Consider the following 19632-nt stretch of genomic DNA (forward strand, 5'->3'; position numbering starts at 1 on the left):
ACCATTGCCCCTTGTCCTAACCCCACAAACCACTGAAAAGAGGTTGGCCAAATCCCACTGTCTCCCACACTTAAGATATTTGTAAACATTGATAAGATCCCCTCTCTTCTCAAGGCTGAACAGACCCAGGTCTCTCAGTCTTTCCTCATAGGGAAGATGCTCCAGGCCCTGTATCATTTTTGTGGCCCTCCGTTGGACTCTTTCCAGAAGATCCCTGTCTTTTTTTGTACTGGGGAGCCCAGAACTGGACACAGCGCTCCAGGTGAGGCTTGACCAGGGCAGAGTAGAGGCTTGAACTGCTGGCCACTCTCCTTTTTATGCTCACAACCTGCTGACCAATCCCCAGCCCCTCTCTGAGCAGCTGTCCCATACCTGGCCAACCATCCCAGTTTTATAGATCAGCAGTACACCATATGGTATGAGACATCTCTCTTTGGCTGGTTTGAGTCAGGTGTCCTGGCTGTGTTCTCTCCCAGCTCCTTGTGCAACCACAGCCTCCTCACTGGCAGGCCAGCACAAGAAACTGAAAAGAACTTGAATTATTGTAAGCACTGCTTGGCAACAACTAAAACATCAGTGTGTTATCAGCATTATTCTCATCCTAAACCCCAAACTCAGCACACACCCCTATGAAAAAACAAACAAAAATAAAACAAAACCAAAAACCTCTATCCCAACCCAAACCAGGTCAAAATGGCAGAGACTACATGAATAACAGCTATAATCCTAATATACCTACAACATTGAAAAATTCCTATTTTCCTGTACAACACAATATTGTTTAAATTACATGAAGAAATACTTTTGGAATCGGAAAATTATGCCTATTTCAGCTTCTTCTCTAATATTAATGCTAGCCCAGGTAAATGTGCATCTCCCACAAAAATGTATTTCATCATATTTATTTTTTGTACACTTATCAAGTGTTAACTATCAATAAGTGTCAAAGTGTGGCAATCTGCATTAAATTTCCAGACTGTCCTAGAGTAACATACAGATCTACAGCAGAGTAACTTTCAGTTATGCATATCTGTTCTCATCACACAAACACTGCACAATTTAGGAGCTCTTAATATCACCCAGGGATATTCTGTAGGGAAGAATCATGCTTCCAAATAGATACTGAGCATAAGTGGACTTTGAAATACTGCTGAAAATGAGAGAAGATAACAGAACTTGATGGCAAGATAGATCTGTAGTTCTGCCACATCTGCATTTTCAAGCAATACAGATTCTTTTTCAAAATATAACATATGAATGCAAGAAAAATTTAAAAGCTTTAAGATACATTCTATTTATGAATTTCAATGAATGTGGTATTAACCTGACCTTACCAACTGGTACCACTTTACAGATAGAGACATCTAAATTCAAATATCTAAGATCCCATTATAATTGTTGTTGTCTAATCAATATAATCAGCAGAGCCTAGAGTGTGATTCAGATGACAAACATGCAGAAATTTTACTTTAGAGATAACTTTTTTGTTTGGACTGCCATAGATTGTTCAATGACACAAGGCCACTGCCAATGTAAGAGATGTAGCTGAAAGGAGAGGAGGGTGTGATGTCCAGGACATTCCTATCTTCTAGCCTCTACATGAATAATTTTCGCTTACCCAGATCTGGTGATTTGGCTTCTTGCCTAAAATGATAAAACAATAAATTCTCTGAGCAAAAATGCATATCTTTAGATTTTCTGGTATCACTTCCAGTTCATTTTAATGAATGGGATTTAACCCAGTCTGATGGGGAAAGCCTGAAAATGATAATGAAAATTTTGACAGTATTCTAAGGGCTCAATACCACATTTTTTTAATTTTTTTTTACCTATGACTAAGTATTCACAAGACATTTCTATTTTTTTGAGACTTAGTAGGAATGGAGATTTACTTGGGTTAGTTAGGGTTATACCTTATGATTATTAAAGCAATTCAACTTGTTTCTTTTTTCTTGTTTATTACATGACATGGGAGAAAAACTGTAATCCAAAAAACTGAACCATGAATTGACTCATTTCTAGGTGCTACTGACCACAAGGCAAGAATCCTCAAAATGCAGGAGACTGCAAATAAATACAAATAAGACGTACAAAAGTGACTTTTTTATTGCTACCACACAACAGAGCTCTGTCCAATTGCTCCAGGCCTTGGAACATCTTTCCATAAAATTTGTGTTTTGTTAGATTACTCTGAGTAATGACATCATTTTCCCACTTCAGTAGCTCCTTCTTACAGGCCAGCATTTTACCACAATTAGTTTTTAAAACTGGTGTTCAGAAGATTAATATATTTTTCCTAGATTATGAAAATAAGAATATGTCACAGACATAGAAAATGGCAAAATGCATAAAGAAAAAACTATTTGAGTTACAATATCAGATTAAATAGCATTACTGTTAAGTATGTCACATGCTAAAAAGTCAATATCTGTAAATTCTTTTAGGTTCACTGTATACAGGATGCTATAGAAATATTTTTGTCTGTTGAGAGATTACTAGTTATACGAAACATATAAATAGACAATTGCAATGTAAGTCAGTGGTGACTGTCAAATAGCTCAGTACATTAAGAATAAAATAATGGAAAGCAAATTATCAAAAGTAAGTGCCTCAAAAAATGCTCACCACTTATACATAAACAATACACATAGAAATAAAAGTATACTAGCAGTCATTGAATTTCAACTTATAAAAGTACTGTCAGAAAAAAATAAAAAGGAAATAGATGTAAAAATGTAAGAAATACTAGGCTAGGACTTTAAGGCAGTAAGTTCAGAACAGGTATTTCCCATCCCATTGTTTTTCATAATCAATACATACATTTAAGAGTCAGTCTTCGAGCACTCTTCTGAGAGCCTTATGTAATTTGTTTGCACATGGAAATTCCTCCTATTTTTCTCATTCTTGTTTTTGGCTGACTGAAGTAACATCTCCTGCTCAGTATTTTCAGTGTGCAAGAGATCATTTGAGTTATGCAGAAGCTTACTTTCTCTTTTAGATATTAGTAAGCCTTCAGAAATAAATAAATAAATAAATTAATTAATTAAAATAATAAAAAAAAATTAGATACTTCATTGCATTTGTGTACTGATAAGTACTTCTATTATACATGTTTTTACATGCATGTCCCACTGAATATTTTTTTTTTTTTCAGTTACATTACACTTGTCTACTCAGACTTTACATTGAGAATACTTGGGAAGAATTTTTCTCTGCTGGTCTGTTTAACATGCTGAAGTCCACAACTCATAGTAGTGCTGAAGGAATGGAAAATGCATACACATGAAGGTACACAAAGAACTCAAGTAGCTTGTATGTACATATGCATTTTTACATGTATATGTGTGTGTGAATGTATAAGTATATATAATATACATCTAATTATATTGTCACCTTTTGGAGAAAAGAAGCAAAAACATTCTGTAATTCTTGAATCAAAACAGCCCTGTAGAGTGCAAATTTTTTTTTCCATGTGTTTGTCACAACATATATTATCCACTTTTTTTTTTTTTTCAGTAGCCTTACTTGTTTTTTTTTGCTTTTTAATTCAAAGAGAATTAGTGAATCTTATAATCTTATTCATACAGTACCATGGAAGTCTAATATCTTAGTGTTAGAATAGTGTTAGAAAGTGTTCTAAGTGTTCTTTATTATCTTCCACTATAAAGAGGTAAACCATTGTTGCCTACCACGGACCTTTTAGGTAAAATTTATTCTCTAATTCTTTAATGATAGTTAATCCAAGTTATGCCAAACAAAAATGAGGCTTTAGCTTGCCAGGGACACCATAACAATTATTAAAGACCTGCATTCACGATGCAAGGAGATGCTAATACTAGGACTCATCCTTCATTAAACAGTGCTTTCTTTATAGAAATAGGAGACCAGATTCTGTATGTAAGTGGAATTCTTCACACTTAGACATCTGGAAGTTAAGATTTCAATATATGTGTGTGTGATGATATATATGTATATATCATCAAAGCTCCTCCTTGACGTGAGAGGAGAGTAGATTTCCAAGAAGTCTTCATATTCTAAATCGTTTATGATCTTTTGGATGAAACCTCAAATGAAGCTATTCCTCTCTTTCACTAACCACAAGAAATTTGTCACCTTCAACTAAACATTTAATTTTCAGATAGCTAAATACAGGTGAGAGTAATCCAATCACATTCTGGTTTACTGTCCAAGAGAAGGGTAACAGGAATGGTTCAGATAGTATTAGACTTATTACAGGTAACTTAAACATGGGACCTAAAAAAATGCTGTTTAGTATGTTAATGTCATTTATAAGGAAATCCAGGAAGTAATTTCAATAGTAAGGAAGAGGTAATCCAGTTTGTCACTCCTTAAATTGAATAAATGTTGATCATGGAAAGCGATTTTTTTTTCTTCTGATATGTAATAATAGAAATGACAATATTCAACAACAACATCTAGTTTTAGATGGTCATTTAAACAAAAGGGCAAACTTCTCATATTTACAGATTCCTTGGTCTTTGCATTGCATTTTTTTAACAAAAGCAAAAGAACTGTTATTTTTGAATGACAGATCAATTAATGAGTCTGTAGCAGCTAAGATGTTTTTCCAGTTTAAATATTTGGCTTTCTTGAAAAACAGTTTCAGAAACATCTTCTAGTAGCTTCAAAACTAGCTGGGCAACTTCTCTTTTTAAAAAAGTTTGTTTACATCAACACCAATAATCTTTAAAGATTTCAGTTCTGGTTTGAATTCTATTTCTTTGAATTGATCACTGAAATGTTCTGTCTATCTAACCATGATTTTAAAGCCTTGATGATAACAGCATGTCTTTTTTTTTTTTTTTTTCCCCTCCAAAGTCCTTTCTGGAAAAGATGAGCATTTAAACTTCAGAATGGTCAAAAGTCCTTCCTTTTCTAAGTCCTTCCTTTCCTAAGAATGGTCAAAACTACAATCCTTTTTGTTTGTTTTGATTTCTAGTTCCATACCTTCTATATTTTGCTTCTCTTCATTATCATCCCCCCAAAAAACATATTAATCATATCATAGACCTCACACAAAGCCTTGATTGTGTCAGCACAAGCTGATTGTTGCATATCAGATATACATGTACGCTTCATTAATTTATTATTCAGGCCTAGGGGAAGAAAGGTAATACATTCCAGCAAGGTACAGACAAAACAAAAACACACACTTATGTTGCACAAAGTCAAAATATGAGACAGCTTGAAAGCAACTCTTCTAATATTGACTAATGCAAGCGATGACTGGCACAAAAACATACATATCAAAAACATAATTCTTTGCCTTCATGAAAGTTTTAACACTCTTACTACATATGAAATGTATAGCTTTACAAGCAATCAAACCAATCAAATAAAGGAATTCCTCCTACTTTTACTAATTTCAGTAAACATTATGCTGGGGCTAAATCATTTATGTATGTTATTGATAGCAGCTTAATATGATGTTCCTAAAATATCATTGACAGTAAAAGATTTTTTTTTCTTTGTTGGGATAAACAAAAATAGAGATAAAATAGTTCTCTCCCTTCACCACATTAAATTCTTTGTATACTTTCACTTGAAAATAAAATGGAATTTTATTGACATTCCTTTTTTTTTTTTTTTAAAAAAAAAAAAACATATTCATCCCACGGAGCTAGTCAAACTGAGTAACTCAAAAATACAACATCTAGTCAACAGCTAGAAATTTCGCAGCCAAGACGTATATGTGAACCCATTGCTAGCACTACTGTTTAATGCTTTACTAATTTTAACTCAGTATGACCAATTCCCTAGACAAAAGTTTTTGTGTTAGTAAAATCCAAATTGATAATCCAAACTTCTATTAACTGTCTCCTCCTAGTCACTGAAATAATTTATATTGAATAAAAAATCTGCAGGTGAACATAAGTAACTCACAAGGAAACACATTAATCCTTTGCTGGAAAATATATAAAACTGTTAATATTTTATAAATTTACTACCAAAGAGTTCATGCTGGTAAGCCATCTGCATGAAATAGCTTAGTTTTATTGGTATTGAAGTTACCTTTATTTCTTTCATCATTGCATCTGCAAATGGCATATAAACTGTAATTCTTGATGTCAGAAGGATAGTTTCTAGGATGCTAGCAGATGATATATATAACTAATGTAGCCTGTTTTACTGTAGAAAATGAATCCAATTCTGTATTTAGCATCTCTTCTTCTATTGTTTTTTTCTTTTTGATGTTGTACTTTTACAAATACATTTCAATATACCTAAGACACAGAAAGCCAAATAACATAGCATAGATAACATTTGCAATGAAAACAAGCAAACAAATCAGACAATAATTTGCCATTGACTGGCTGCTTTGATGGGGTTCTCAGGTGGCATGAGCTCTCTGGTAGGTATGCTGTTATCACGAGCTCCCCAGAATAAGATTTATAAACTTCTACGAAAAATAAGCAAACAAAAACAAACAAACAAAAACACCTATATTTTGTCAAGATACCACCTAGAGTAATTCTCTCCTTTTTTTTTTTTTTTTTTCCCCAATGAAACCAAAAGCAACTACATGTATGTGGCGGAATTGAAATAAAAAGATTTTAGAAACAACCCTCTTGCTGCTTACTGAGTACATGCAGTTGAGTTCTTGCCTATAGTTTTTATGTCTCCCATCTCAGTGCCCTTCTGGAGTCCAGAATGATCTGCAGTCCTCTAAGGAGGTAGCAGTGTCAGACAGGCCCAGGCAAGGCTATGCTGCCCACACCTCTCAGCAGGCTCTCCCTTTCCTCTCCAGCTGCACACTCCCAGCTACGTGCCAAGGTATTCTGTGCCTCTTTTGCTGCCTGTCACGCTGGGCAGTGGGGAAAGACCTTGTGGCCAAGTGAGAGTAGTCACTGAGACACTTGCTGTCTTTTGGAAAGGGCACAACAGAGGCATAAAACATCCTGAGAAAACACGAGACAACTACCACAAAAGTATTTAATAATCTGATGTGTTCAAGGGTCTTTGAGTATGTTGCTGGTGCGTGCAAATCTGCCCATCTGTATTTGGGCAAATGTGCATTTGTGCTATGGTCTTCTGCACCCTTGTCATGCTTCCTCCATGTGCAAGATGACATGACTTCTTTAGGCACTCGATAATAAACCTTGTTACCTCTGTGCCTCAGTTCCAAGCCATAACTAAAAACAATCTGATGGCTTTTAATTATATTTACTTTTTTGAAAGTATGGAGAGGCTGATATTACAGGGACACGTCTTCGATACAAACAACTGCAAATACCTCATGTCTTCATAGCATAGGGCATGCTGTACTTGTAATTTGAGAACTTCTCTCAAAGGTTAGATAAGAGCTAAGTAGTTTATCAGTTTATATTTAGAAATTATAATATAATATTGCTTTTATTATTCATTTTTCAAAATATCAGCATATATTACCATATATGTAGAAAGCATACATGAAACAATGGATAATCACTGGGAAGGAAAAAAAAAGATAATATATTTTGTCTCTGTGAGATTTGCAACAAGTAAAAGCAGTTTGATCAAACAGTTTTGATCAACAGTTTGATCAAAATGGATGTGTGACTGTGTAAGTTTAGACACTAAAGCTATAGAGAATACACAGCCCATAAAAATGAGATGAAAAATGAGTTCAAGAGTCTTTCAACCTTTTGGGGAACAAATGGATCATATTAAAAGTTCACACTAAGTTTAATCAGACCATCCACATTTAATCCACTTTTTTACTCACCTTTCTATCACCTTCTGAAGAGTTATTCAGAAACTAATGAAGGTCAAATCCTATACTCAGTATGCCTCCTGTCTAAGTAGATTACATGCTTCTGAATTTCCTAAGGGCAGCAATGAGGAAGTATCTACTCTCTCACCACCCATTAAAGCTGGAAATATTCCAAATCCTTAGGGATTCAAGACAGTCTGTTAACTAACTACATTCCCATTCCCCTTCACCTAGCCATAAAAAAAAAAGGAAAAAAAACAAACAAACAAACAAAAAAATTTATTTCAGAAATATTAATTTAATGTTATACAGTTAATGTTCATAGCATGTAGGGGATATAAATTCCATGTATGAGGTGCCAGATTCTTGCTCTTTCTTCTTTTTTGTATCACACAAAAGTAAGGGCAATGTCTAGCTAAAAAGTTTCTTGGCAAGACAGTAATAAAAATATGACAATAATAAAAAATATATATATAATCAGATTATTCCTGATACTGCAGGAACATTTGGAAAGAACACCGTACAACTTTTAAAAGCAAAATAATTCTTTCAAAATACATAACTTAAATTTCTCTTTACCATCTGTTTCTGTATCTATTTTTGTTCTATGATATAGCTTCCTCCTCTACAGAAATGCAAATAGGCATTTATTAAAAATAAAAGAGAAGATTAGGCTAGATATTCATGTGACATTTTTCAAACACGTGCATATTCAAGATAATTTTGATGTTCTAACTGAAATATTTCAGATATTTAAAATAAGAAAATTATTTAAACAAAAGTTATTTAAAACATCTAGCTTTGTACAACACATTTCTCTTATTATCAGTTTATGTATATTTTGCAATTCCCTTTTAAATGTATAAAGTTTTGATTCAGAAAGATTTCCATACTGTCAGGAAGTCTTTATGAAACATTTTAATTAGCAACAACTGTTGAGAATTATGGCTTATATCAATTATCATTTTTACACTTAAAAGTATAACTAGTTCCTTTGCCCCTCCTCCAGAGGAATGCCTTCACCTCAGTTTGCTACTGAATGCTACAAAATTGCATTCATTATAACGATCTATGGTTAGAGCAATGATTCTGCCAATGAACTATGGTAGAAATTTGTTTGCTCAGTCATTTTACACTATATTAGTGCTTTATGACAATTTTATTAAATACCTTTGAATTGGTATGAGATAGTACTTTTCTGTCATAGATAAATAACATGACATTTATGACTATTTAAAAAAAAAATCTGTAAGATAATTTTTTTATTGTGAATAAGTCATTCAAAACATAATTCTTGTTGACTTTAAATGTCAAACTTCAGTGAAAATCCCATGGGAAACTGTGTTTTTTCTAATAGCTGTACCACTTGGACACAGGTACCTAAACAAGGACCAGTATTTAAGAAACATAAAAAGAGAGAAACCCAGTCCAACCAAAATAGATAAATAAATAAATAATCCATAATACTTAAATCAGACAAAGGAATAAAAGCAACACACAAGAAGGACCAACAAGAACTGAAATTAATAATTATATCATCTGATAAGTGGATGTAATAATGCAGAATTTATGACATAACAATATAAGCCAAGAAAAATGCACTAAATCATAAAGTTGCAGTAATAATAGACATAAGGAAATAAAAAGGAATTAATTGTGAGAGGAATTATCCACCTTATTCACTAGATAAAAGCAATAGTTATAGCAGATTATCCTGAAAACAAAACAAAACAATAAAAATGACACTCTCTGTCATTGTGCCAGTGGCAGATCATGTTTTGCAAAATCTCCTTTGCAAATTCCAAGTACACATTTTCATCAGAGTTGACCAAAAGCTTCTGTGTTTGCTTATAAGCTCTGCCCTATACCATGCTTACACTCGCAATAACTTAACCTATAGTCAGGTGAAACAGCTGCAGTCTCCGTTCAGATGAAGACTGCATCTGCCCCTGCCTTTTTGTACTGTCTTACCTCTGAAATTATTTCCCTCCCCTGGAGGCATACATTCCCTATAAACTACATCCACACATTAAATCTGCCTTCCTGTCAGACAGATCATCCTTTCTCCATTGTATATTCAAAGTCATAAGATTGCTAGTGGATATTATGCAAAAAAAGTTTTAGAATTTCAGTGAGTAACATTAACAAATTTGTTGTATATACAAAATGCCATGATACACACATCATATCAGGTCTGCGTTTGTGATGGCCTGACACAGTGAAGGTTTGAGAACAAAAGAGAGCGAGGTGTCTGCCAAAATATTTTCCAAGATGAGCAACAATAACATTAACAATTTGCTTTACTGGGAAAATATGCTTTGATGTGTATATTGCAACTGCTACTGAGGAAGCAGCTGTGACACAGGAATGGCAGATCCATGAAGAATTGCACAGCCAAAACAAACACTGACATATCCAGTGGTAGGTATTCTTTAGACCACAATATGGGAAATAGGAAGATAGGCATTTTCAAATTCCTCAATGTTAGTAAGCCACATGCAAAGTTTAGGAATATCAATATAGTAAATGCTACATCTGGATTTTGAGCAGTGGCTAGTTCTCAGTATATGAGAAGTGAAGATGCCACTGCTTTTTTTAGCTAGCACAAAAATTTTGCTACATTGCAAAAATATAATTACCTGTAGACCTCCTATATGTATTTAAGTGTTTGTGCTTATTTAAGCATTGGTTATACTATATGAAATCTATGGGGCTCAGAATGTATCTAAATGTATCTAAATGGACAGAATGTATCTAAAATTCCATCACTTGCAATAATACAGAAGAATCAGAATTATGTATAACTCATTTAAAACGTAGGCTTCAAAATGGCAAAATTAGATGTGCTATTACAGCTAATATAAATGTAGTTTATCTAATTTCTTCCATTAGAATTTTTTGTAACCATCTTTTAGAAGCACCCCAGTTATTTATGAGCTTTCAACATTAAAAGAAGCGAGGGGAATTCCATGGGTTGTAGGTACTATTTTTGTTGTTGTTCTATGAAATTCTGTTCAGCTCTTGTTGAAAGGCCAATATATACTATTTCTCTCTCCTCGGGTTTGTTGATATCCTGCTAAGTGAAGAAATAAACACAAAGCATTGTGAGGCTGGGTCTGGGCTGCCAGAACAAGAACAAAGTGCACTATACTTAGACCAGTGATAACAAGGTAAATTGAATAAAGGGAACAAGATGCAGACAAGTAAATGATAAGATTAGCAGTGTGAGCTTGCAGCCCAGAAGGCCAACTGCATCCGGGGCTGCATCAAAACAGGTGTAACCAGCAGGTTGAGGAAGGGGATTGTCCCCCTCCAGTCTGCCTTTTTGAGAACCCACCTGAAGTACTACATCCAGATTTGGTATCCCCAGCAACAGAATGTTAGAGAGAGTCCAGAGGAGGGCCACAAAGATGATCAGAGAACACCTCTCCTATTAAGAAAGGCTGAGAGAGCTAAGGATGTTCAGCCTGGAGAAGAGAAGGCTCCAGGGAAACCTTAATGTGACCTTTCAATATTTAAAGGGGTCTTATAAAAACAACAGAGAATCTTTACTCAGGTAGATAATAAGACAAGGAGAAGTGGTCTTAAACTAAAAGAGCATAGCTTTATACTAGACATTAGGAAGAAATTCTTCACTGTAAGGGCAGTGATGCACTGGAAAAGATTGCCAAGAGAAGTTATGGATGCTCCATCTCTGGAGGCATTCAAGGCCAAGCTGGATGGGGCTTTGACCAATGTGATCTAGTGGATGGCATCCCTGCCTGTGGCAGAGGTTTTTAAGTCAGCTAATCTTTAAGGTCCCTTCCAACCTGAGCCATTCTATGATTCTACGATTTCATGCTACCTTTCTGATACTCCCTGGGCTAAAGAAGACTGTTATGATTACCTCCTTGTGGACTTTTAAACACAGAGCAGGTCTAAACCAATTCTACATTTGATGACACGGGACATATGCAAACTTCATTCACACTGAAAGAAAAAAAGTCCAAATGGACGTGATTTCTTTTATTCTTTCATTCTTTTCATTTCTTTTCATTCCCCAAGTTGAACTGAGGCTCAGCAAAGAACCTCTTCTGTTTCTTACAGTCTTTTCTTTATGACTACCTATTTTCATCACTGCTCTAGCTTCTCTAGCAGCAGCCTGTGGCGTATTTCAGATCATAGACACAGTACTCTATGATTATGAAAAGGAACATCAAAGGAATCACTATTTTTATCTACTGTTTTTATAACACCCCCACACCTCCAAGATCATTCCCCAAATATACAAAATTGCTTACATCTACCTTAGATAAATTATGATCCTGAATACTACTTTTACAGCTAAATCCAGCTTTATAGGTTAGCAGCTACAAGACTTAGGAATTCATGAAGTGAAATATTTATGTATATTGCTCCCTGAGATAAGTCGTGTGGTGTCAGGTCAGGTGAGAGTGAATGCCAATACAAAGATGACTGGAAGTGGCAAGGAGCCAGGAAAGGAGGCTTAGAAATGCCTTTTCTGCAATGCAAGCCTTTGGATCTGCCCAGTCATTCCATCAAACACTATCCTTATAGCTCCCCTTTATTATTTCAAATCTGTCCTATTGTGTATTGTAAAATTAAAGAAACCACATATCATTTTTTTCAAAAGATCCAATGCCTAATCAAATCAGTATCCCCAAATCCAGCATTTGCTATCTTTGCTTTCTTAGTTTTTGTCATTTAATAATCTTTCAAAACAGTTTATACATGTATGTAGGTATATAAATATACACTTCTTATATAAATACACATACAAATATCACATATATATGTATCATATAATATATATGTGATAAGATAATTATCATATCATATATATATGTGTGTGTGTATGTGTAATAAAAACTAGTTTGAGTATCTCTACAGTTTCCCAGGAGTTAGAATGGCAAGATGAGCTTCAATTTCTTCTGTATTTATTTCAATAAATTTTGCAGACTATGGAACTGCTGTTAAATTATCCTGTGTGATCTTCCCTATTTAGTTTGCTTTCATTAAAGTATATTGAAGGTGTCTCCTCAAAAGGGGTTCTACCAAGACCTCATTTACAATAATTTTTTCTTTTTTTTTTTTTTCAGATTTCTCTCTTGAACTTTCTGAAACTTAATTCAATGACAAATGTGCTCCATTACTTACAATATTTGAAAAGCTGAAAGGAAAAAAAGGATGAGATGATGAAGTGGACTAAAAGAAATCTCTAAAGAGCTAAATTGAGTAGTAGATACATAATTGTGCTAACAAGAAAAGTGGTCAACGCTTTTTCAAAAAGAACCTTGAAGCATTTTACTATCCATTAACAATCCGGGAGACATGTGCAGCTTATGCTTTCAAGTAATTTTCTAAAATTGCCTATCAATGAATGCTTCAATGTGTACTTAGTCAGGGACAGGTTGATGGGGTCTCTGAAATATCACTGCATCCTCTCTGAAGAAGCTACTGAAAAAAAATAAATAAATTGTTAACCTTACCGGTTGGGCTCTGACCTAGCCAATGATAGGCTAAAGATGTCACAGAAGTTTGAAAAACTAGTTCTAGACAGCTGAACAATAGAGATGGGGAAGGCAAAGAGGGAAAAACTCTTGTCGGGAAGCAAAGTTAATGCTGGATCATAAAGATCAAGAGGAATGGGAAATTCTCTGGATTAATGTAAAGAAGAAACTGTAGATGTGAGAGACAGAGAGAATGGTGTCTAGTAGCACATACACCATTTTTAGCTGTGAGAAGAAGAAGGAAGCTGATTGCAGAGGGAAAATATTCCATGATTCATATAAAAATGTATGTGAACAAATTATTCAAACTTAATCATGACCTAAGCCCAAAGTCTCTTCCAGAACCATGAGGAAACAGAGACAAAGAGTAACGGAAAAAAAAAAATCATAATCTGTTTTTCAACTTCTTTCATGTGTTCAGTTTTTATTTTCCTTATTTAAAATTTGTTGCATTCTGTTAGAAATATGTCTTCTGTATCCAGCTGCGGCCATCTCACTCTAAACCATGAATCAAAATGAATTATGTCGTAAAGATAAAGGCCTTGGAAAACTGTGTGAGATAACACCCCTGAATTTGACTGAACACTTTAAGAAAAAAAAAAAAAAAAAAACATTCAAAAATTTCGTGCACCTGAAAATATATCACAGATATATTAGTCTGTGGCCTAAGGCAGGTCAAAGAAGTCTTGAGGCTAGTTTTAGAAGACGCATCTCCAACAGGATACTGATTATCCCAAGAGGGCTGTGACTCCAGAAAGACACCACAAACTATGTGTTGTCTTCAGTTCACAAAAAGGCAGACATGAGTCAACATTCAAATTAATCTGCTGTTTCTTTACTTCATGTATCCAAATGTCTTTGCAGCTAGTGATCCTTTCAACATATGAGCAATGTGGATGACTTTATAGTTTAGGGAGGATAAAAAGACAGTTTAATTCTAATAAGACACTTCATAAGCTGAAGGGATACAGCAGTGACAGCTAAATGAAGGCATTCTTCCTTCTGCCATGAGAATAGTTCTGTCATGTTTGGAGAAACATACATACTTAGAAGCTTTCCATGACACGTTCACATTCCATTTAGCACTTCTGCCTTTAAAAGGACTCCTGTAGCTACTCAGTTTAGCAATATGTAGACGTATTTGAATGCAATACAGAAATGTCTATTTCTGTGCATATTATTGATATGTATATGATGAGTTGGGATTTGTAATATATATTATTTAACATTAGATATAGATGATACAGGTTAAATCATGTGACAGTATATTTTATTAGCTAAACATATGCATTACAAGATCATATATAACATAAATTGTCGTATGTGCATTTGTATACTAAACATGGGCCTACCATGCACCTTAATAAAAAGAAATATGCTCGAGCACTCAGGCAGTCAAGGACTCAGAAACTTTAAGCATCACAGTTAAAGTTTTCCAGGCTAAAGTTTCCAGGTTAAAGTTTTCCAGGTGTTCAATCAACACAAATTAAATTCAGCATATCCTTAGTTAGGTGCCTTCTCTGCCTTACATCAGAGCCCATCTCCTGAATGCATACAACAAATACTCAGTTTTGCGAGAGTCACAGAACGTACTGAGGCCTTACTGGCACTGAGTGTTACAACTTTCAGGTGCTTTCTCTGTTGCTGACATTCATAATGCCCTCTTGGGCACCTAAACTTCCACAAAAAGTTACACAAAACAGTTCAACACCTAACAGAATTTGACAGCAGCAAGTTCAGGAGGAACTGACCTAAAATAGGCAGAAACAGAAATTGAAGGATAGAACTTAAATGTTTACTGTTAGTCTACATTCAGATGTTCACTGCATAACACATTACAAAGTTAATTAGAACAACAACCAAGAGTCTGATCACATTCTCCCTCTAAAGCCTTCAACACAAAGCTTTGTCTTCCTCTGAGCTACTGTATGGAAATTGTGCAAGCCAATACAAAATGGAACAGCTTCAACAAGAAATAATGAGAGAATTTCATTTTAGAAAACTTGACAGGACTTCCCTGGCAAATACATGTAGAAGATGCCAGTATGGGTTTTTTACAAGGGTGTTCTGGATACTGGGTAACCTGGCTGCAGTTTGTGTGCCATCACACATGCTCTGAACAGGGCTCTTTGGTGGTAACTCATATTTGAAAAAGGTGAAAGACTAGTCTTTTCTTAATTTTTAAGGGTGTGAAGGAGGTACATAACTACTGTTTTCAGGATGGATGTGAAACCTGATGGTAGTACAGGTAGCTGGAGAATGCTGACAGTTAAAATGTTACTACTGAGGGTTTTAATCATAACTTAATGGGCATAAAAAGTTTTTAAAGCTAGTCTTAAGAGACTACAATGAGATATAGGTATCAAAGCCCCTTTCATAAATTTAACCTTAATAACTTACTTTTGTTCAGTATGTGTCCACTTTACATCTTCTCTTTTATGTATGGTACTATGCTTTACAGAAGAAAAAAATAAAACAATTTTTTATTACTTTTTTTTTTACTATGCCTTTTATCACTAGATATTCAACTGCTTCATAAACTAACAAATCACTTAATTTATCTTCACATGCTCTTCTATTGATAGAAGAACGCAAAGCTCAGAAAGAATTAAGCCAAACCATTCACTTGTTTAAGCTCCCAGTATGGTTAAACTGAACTGATATCTATAGAAGTGTCCAAAGGAGGACATCCCTAAATTTCTTCTGCTCAGCCCTTGTGCAAAACAGATGACAGGACATAGAATTATAAAATGAGTAACATGCAATGAGTAACCACTTCTGTAAACTGTGTTTTTTGTGACTTGACTAGCATCACGTAGGAATTTTGTGGCAAGGCAGGGAATAGCATCCCTTCTATTAGGATGGTTCTCTCTTAATCATACATTACCCATCTATAATTCACCTCTCCATTCACTATTCCCTTTTTAATTACTAAAATGAATGGTGCAAAAGATGGTTAAATAGGTGTGCTACAAGGTCTGAGCATGCTCTATGAAGGTCTTCCCTTTGAAAATGATTGGGGTGGAGCTCAGCTCATCTACCTTTAGCTATTTAAAATGTAGATGCATAGTTAAAGATAATTTTCTGACCTTCCTCTGTAATCAGTGGCATAAGATAGGTACCTCCAAAGGGTTGACTAATCCCATACTAAAATGGATGTCTAAGTCTGAATGAATTACCCTCTGGAAATGGTTAGATGTATCCATTAACTGCAAAGAGCACTTAGATGAATAGATACCTAAATGTTCAATGGCTAAATTTGACTAAGATGAAATTCACCTTTTGTGCTTTACTGTATACTGTATTTCTTATGGACAGTCTGGGAGTCAGTAAAACTAAGTACTGTAACCATCCACAACTGCAGTTCCAAAAATAACTCAGGTCTTTGTCTGACACCTGTAATGGCCTTCAAGAGTAAATAAACATGATTAGTTGTCTACTTAGACCTTAAAGTATGAGAACCAGTAGTATGGTAAAGTGCAGGAAAGTCAATATCAATCCTAAATATTTGTTAGGAGACTGGATTTGTTAAAACAGTATACTGTCAGCAAAGTGGCTCTGAGAGATACAGGCAATAATCAAGTTAAACAAGCAGTTAGTACTTTAGCAATCAGTACAGAGGAAGTCTGTCAACAGATAATGTCCAAGTGAAACAACAGGTCAGCACACCAATTTGCCAATTCTTAAGCCAACTGAAACAAGAATAGCTGAAAATCAGTGTATGATCCTGCATTTATAAATATTATTAATCAACACTTTGATCAGTAAGCAGAATCCAAATCCGATAACTTCCAAATGAAGCATAAAATGTCATCAAAACAGTGCCTTGACATTTGTTCTGATTTGTGTTGCTGTTGTTGCTGTTTAAAGAGTTTTAACAGTGGAAGCTACTCTCAAAATAATTAACCTTATTTTGAATTTGGAGGAGGCTGGGGAAAACAAACTAAGATGTTCCCTATGGATGAAGGAATCTATTAACACAGAGTAAATTGCAGGTTCAAGACCCAAGGGCAAACTGTCTTAAAAATGAGTAGTCTTCACTCAAGTACATTATTCCACTGAAGTCATTTATCCTTACAAGTTAAATTAAGGTAAACATACTTATACCTTTACAAACCAAAACTTGTTGTAATAGATTATTACATTTTTAAAAACCTGACTTTGCCCCTGAACAAGAGAATGTTAGGCTATGCTTTTTCATATTTAATTTAATCCTTACCAGTTTTGTATTATTAAAATAAGGGTAAAATCAATATCTTGTGCTTGTCTAGAGAGCTGATTGTATTTTCCATTATGACGGGAAATTCATAACTCATAATTCTTTACAGTAATGAATGAGAACAAATAGGGTGGGGAATAAAGAAAACAAATTAATCACATTGACAGGTTTTACCCTCTGTCATAGCAAATACCTACCTCTCTATAAATATATCTTCTTCCTTTTGCTACTCAGCAGCTGAATAACAAATGTGAAAAAAAAAAAAAAGAATCTGAGGAAAACAAAAGTTTACATCATCCACAAGTTTTCAACATAGGTTGATAGCATATTTGATATAGGCTATATAGGTTGATAGTATCTCACTTCTAATACTAATGTTCAAAAATGTATGTCTAGCAACCACACAAGCACCTAAAACTACAAATGAGATGGCTCAAACTATCAGATGCAAATGTACTCAGAAAGACAAGTATGAGAATGAAAGTCTGCGAGAGAAACACATTTTTAAATAGTGCATGTTTGAGAGGTCTGCCAAACTTGCAGTGGAAAATTTTCTTTCAGGTGTAGCGTCTTCTATTCCTCTCTATGTGATAACAGAACTTAAGTTTCATAGAATTAAAAATATAATCTCTGGACAATTTTATTATCTTTACCCGTGAAGACCTTCCATTCTGATTTGGGGTTTTAAAAGTTGATTTTCTTTCCCCTTGTTAAACCTCACAAAACCACATCACTCCCCACAAGGCATATTTAAAATTATGAAAAACTTTAGACCGTTGAAAATTCCTCAGTGAATTATGTGAAATCAAACCTAAACAATCCACTGTGTATTCTCATTTCTCTGCGTGGCAGCCAGCTCTAGTGAACTGTACAAGGATTAGAAACAAGGAACTCCCAGATTTTATTCATACCTCTCCTGCTAACTTGCTTTCACACTCTGCACTTCTATAGAATTTTTCACTGTCTAGTCATGCCATACGTATTCTCCTGAGGCATGTAAATATTATCACCTAAATTACAGCTAAGGAAAGCTAAGTGTGCTTATCAGTTTTCTGAAGTCACAAACAAGTCAGTATCATTATCGCTATTACAACATGTGCTCCTTAAGCTCCTTACATTGCTGGATGGGCCAAGACAGGAAAAGGAGACCACTTGGTGATCCAGGCACTCTTTGAGGTTCCAGAAAGGTTATCAACACTTTCAAAAAATTGTTTTCTTTTGGATATGGGTCTCCAAAATGTGTAAATTAAAAAAATCATTGCTTGGCTCCTGGGTTTTATATTTATGCGTAACATATGTGTATGAAAAAAAAAATAATCTTTTTTTATTGTAAGAATTTTGCAGTTGCATGGAAAATTTACAGTCCTTGGGAGGTAAAATGGCATCACCAGAATTTGCATGACAACTATACTGCATGCAATTCTAACTAATTTTTGTTAATGGGAGACATAGGCATGGAATAAATGATAAAAATGAGATGACACAAACTGATGACAGAAACTTTCAGAGAATTGTGTGATGCTTGTCTGTAACGTGTTTTAGCTACCTGAGAATTACACTGAACTGTATTTGATTAGTACCTACATTCTGTATAGGATGGTTCTGACAAATTAATTTAGTCATCCATTTTTTCCTTCTAATTCCATTTAGTTCTGACTCTTTATGTTCATCATCCTGAGCCCATTTTACTCTGTTTTGTTCTGTGTGATGATGGTGAAATTGCTAGCATAATAACATTGCAGAAGGCAGCAGAAAGTTACCGTCTTTAGAGTATAACACATAAAAGAAACAATAGAAGCAACAATGATAACTCAGTTACATATGCATACAACTGGGCACCAACATGTCCAACATTCAGTTCCAGGCTTCACTACACGCAAATGTGATTTTAAGCAAAAAAATCTATCTTGTATCACCCTTTTTGTCACCATTAATTTTTATCTACATACTAAATACAGAAGTTGGAGGAACTAATTCATGTTTGTACAGCATTTGTGCTGAAAATGTTTGCAAAAAATAACGTTCAAGATCATAATTTTGTTATTATTCATCATATGAAAACAAGAAAAATTCAGATATTCTGAGCTTTAGCATCTACCTTTGTAGGTTAATCAAGAGGTTCTAGTATGTGACTAATTTTTCTTAAAGTTATTAGAATTTTAAACACGTAATTCCCCATCTCTGAAAAC

The 19632-nt window shown here is 34.5% G+C and overlaps 1 protein-coding gene across 6 annotated transcripts in view; it reads right to left on the reverse strand.

The window, feature by feature from the left end:
• The window catches only part of RASSF9 (Ras association domain family member 9), a 38165-nt gene that overhangs the window by 12652 nt on the left and 5881 nt on the right, over window positions 1-19632 (reverse strand). The window contains exons 2-3 of one of the 6 annotated variants that reach the window (XM_068667592.1): window positions 17641-17680; window positions 15625-15677 (exon numbers count right to left, since the gene is read on the reverse strand). The exons of 4 other annotated variants lie outside the window; for them this stretch is intronic. The gene's annotated coding sequence lies outside the window, so the exon portion shown is untranslated. The remainder of the gene's footprint in view (window positions 1-15624; window positions 15678-17640; window positions 17681-19632) is intronic. One more of the 6 variants, XM_068667613.1, reaches the window with a different exon arrangement.

Source organism: Anas acuta, chromosome 1 (assembly GCF_963932015.1).
Source record: "Anas acuta chromosome 1, bAnaAcu1.1, whole genome shotgun sequence".
NCBI lineage: Eukaryota > Metazoa > Chordata > Aves > Anseriformes > Anatidae > Anas > Anas acuta.